This window comes from Lolium rigidum, chromosome 6 (genome assembly GCF_022539505.1).
Source record: "Lolium rigidum isolate FL_2022 chromosome 6, APGP_CSIRO_Lrig_0.1, whole genome shotgun sequence".
Classification (NCBI taxonomy): Eukaryota; Viridiplantae; Streptophyta; class Magnoliopsida; order Poales; family Poaceae; genus Lolium; species Lolium rigidum.
The window spans coordinates 25,475,404-25,478,542 of NC_061513.1; the positions used below are offsets into that span (position 1 = coordinate 25,475,404).

The following is a 3,139-nucleotide window of genomic DNA, read 5'->3' on the forward strand; positions in this document are numbered from 1 at the left end:
TTTACGTACAAGTTTCAGTATACATTGGAACTGTAGCTCAACATACAAGTTTCAGTATATAACTATATAGTATAAATTTATGGATTTACGAATTACCTGACAGATGGGCTATTTGTGTTATAGTCGATTTACTTTTCATTAAATCCCAAAAATTATAATATATAACTATATCATTTTTGTTTCAATCACATGAATGTTTACATAACCTTTTAAGGAAGCAACCTGTCAGACTTGCTTACTGAAAGCACAGCTACTACTACCAGAAAATATATCATAGATCAAGAATTCAAGATAATAGTATCCGTCCCTCGTCACGGTCGACTCCATGTGTCATCCACTTTATATCAAGCTTACAAAACCCTCTAAAAAGCTTAAAAGCTTGAGCCCTACATGAACTCTCTCTATTAACCAAAGATCACAAGTGGTAATTACTGTGATCATCTCAAGGATTGTTCTAACACAGAACTCTTTCCCGTCTCTATAAAAAATCATTTCGAAACAAAAAGAGTATTACAGTCCCAAGAAATGCTATAGATGTAAATACTTTCCAATAGGTATCAGAGGTGGAGAGGAATACATTGCCTGCCAACCTCGCTAGAGATGTGCCTACACCCTGTATCTCGAAGAGCTCTTCACCTGTCCGGTAATCGAATCACGATGACCACTCTGAAGCAACTGACACAGAAAGAGAGACTGTGAAGAACAAAAAAGTAGCAAGTGGTGGTGCATCGAACAAATGGAGAGATCATGCCACCTCAGAGAAAGTGAAGGAGCACGTATGCTAGGAAGCGGCAGAGTAGTTTATATGCCAGGATGCAGTGTCGAGGTGGCGGGATCTGCTGCTTCCTCCCTCTTGCTCCACAGTACAAGATAGATCTCCATGATCATGAGCACTGACCCAGCAAGCTGCAAAGATCAAGTCATCGACAAGTCAACACAAAATCAACACTAACTGGGCTCATTTCTACATGCTGCAATTTATAAACAACATTGTGGCAAGTAATAACAATGTTCAGACTTCGGAAGTTCAGAGATCAATATTATGTCTGACCGAAGCAATAAAACTGGTACTATATATGCTGCATTACAAATTCTACATGGACAATAAAACTGCACACGATTCCGAGAGAGCAATTACTTTCTGTGTTCAGAACATACCAGTAGTTCTTAAATATGACCCTTGTATTATATATTCCAGAAGAGTAAACAATTTTCTTGCGATGTCATATTTTTCAGAGCAAAAGAACCCCCACCCCCGACACACACAACCAGTTTAGCTACCAACAAATTTACATGATACTCTGTACACACTGGTATTATTAGCTCCAAATATCTAGGCATGTACTCGTACAGAAAGTTACCTAACAAATGATTAAAAATGGTACTGAAATCTAGTGACTTTCGGTAGAATGTCCTACAGAAATGGTAAGCAAACATTGCAAAAGAAGTCATCATATATGAAAAGTGTTCTAAACATCATATATGGATAATTTTAGTTGATTTTGTAAGTATTTGGACACATGACATTATGAGACACTAAAATTGGAATCACTAACCATGGTATTTAGTGGGAAATTAGAGTATCACATCACCCCCGCTTGCTCTTCAAACAGAATAGCTCGCTGTAGTCATCTGTATCAGATAACTCACAGCAAAACTTTCCCTACCTGAATCTTGCATAGGATGCCCATTCTGTCGAAGAGTTGCTGCACCAATCTTTCTAACAAACTGACTGTGTCAACATAAACTTGTTCATGTGAAAGGCATCAGCGGAAAACACAAATGTCAAGGATTTATTTATTCATTGATGATTTAATCATCAAATATGCAGCAACACACACAAAAGATAGTTTACTGTTTCATATTGTTTTGTCAATACCATTTTTTTAAAGATAATACTTCATATTTTCCAATAGTATATAATGACGGCAGAGGAAGACAAATTTTAAGAGCACCCGCAGATTATAAGAGCACCCTTTTAAGATCACCAGTTACAGATTGTAAGAACACATTTTTCAAACAACATGGGTACATTCCGACTATATCCTTGGGAAAAATAAAAATTAAATAAACCAAAATGTACCTATTTCGGCAACTCCTAACAATACATAGCATGTAAACAAACCTAGCATTTTTCGGAAAGAACAATGCCCAAAATTTTGCAATGTAATCCCCGTATACGTTAGTGTTTGAAACAGAATTAAACTTCAAGTAGTAAGAAACCAACCTCTGAAACTCCAGGGTAATAATTGCTCTAGCCTCCGGGATTCCAGGGAAACAATCTTGGTCTATTTCAAAAATTCTCCACTAAAATTATACAGGATGTCGCATATCTTCACCATCTTGTGTACTCATAACCTGCAGTAGCGAAACTATGATGTGAGTACATATATGTAGATAATATTCTTCCGTGATTGGTCATAAAAGCATAGTCTGATAGGATATTGCTTCTCTTTAATCCAAAAGAGAACATTACACTTGGTACTGCCGTACTGGGGCAGTAGTTCGTCAGTAGTTTGATGGACGTGCAAGGGGATCAGACTGTGTGGTGAGGAGACGACAGCCGAAATCTGAGGCACGTCCGTAACTAAGGCCCCTCGCTGCTGAAGTCGAGCACCAAGGTGCGGTCCTCGATCTGGGAGGCTTGAACCTGATCTGCTCCTAGAGGGCGACGAGCTTGTCTGGGTTGCGGGCGACGAGCATGAGGCCGAAACCGAAGGCGATGGCCCCGCCGATAATGTCGCTGGCACCGGTGACGACGGCCCAAAGCCCGTAGCTTGTCGGGGACGAGGAAAGCGGCGACGTAGACCTACATATGCGAGGCTCATGGAGGCGCCGGCGGCGACGAGGAGGCCGACAGCAGCCAGGTCCTGATGCGTGCGGAGGAACTCTCCATGTGGCCACGCACGGGCCGACCCTGATAGGGTTCTTGCGCGTGGAGGATCCCGCGATTTGGAGCGGTGACCTGGAGAGGAGGGCGCCGCCGGTGGCGGTCCAGGAGATGTGAACATCAGGGAAGGGATTCGGGGAGGGCGCCGCCGTCCTCTGTACGCGCTCCAGCGATGTGGTGTTGTTGGGATCCATGGCGGCGGTGGAGATAGGGATCGAGAGGAAGATACGATTGAACAGCGAAAGGAGA

The 3,139-nt window shown here is 42.1% G+C and overlaps 1 long non-coding RNA gene across 1 annotated transcript; it reads right to left on the reverse strand.

Moving 5' to 3' along the window:
• Positions 1-257: 257 nt before the first annotated feature.
• On the reverse strand, positions 258-2,764 carry LOC124665770. The gene is made up of 4 exons (XR_006990682.1): positions 2,477-2,764; positions 1,557-2,358; positions 755-906; positions 258-675 (listed from the first exon to the last, which is right to left on the reverse strand). It is a non-coding gene; the product is annotated as an uncharacterized LOC124665770 (long non-coding RNA).
• Positions 2,765-3,139: the final 375 nt, after the last annotated feature.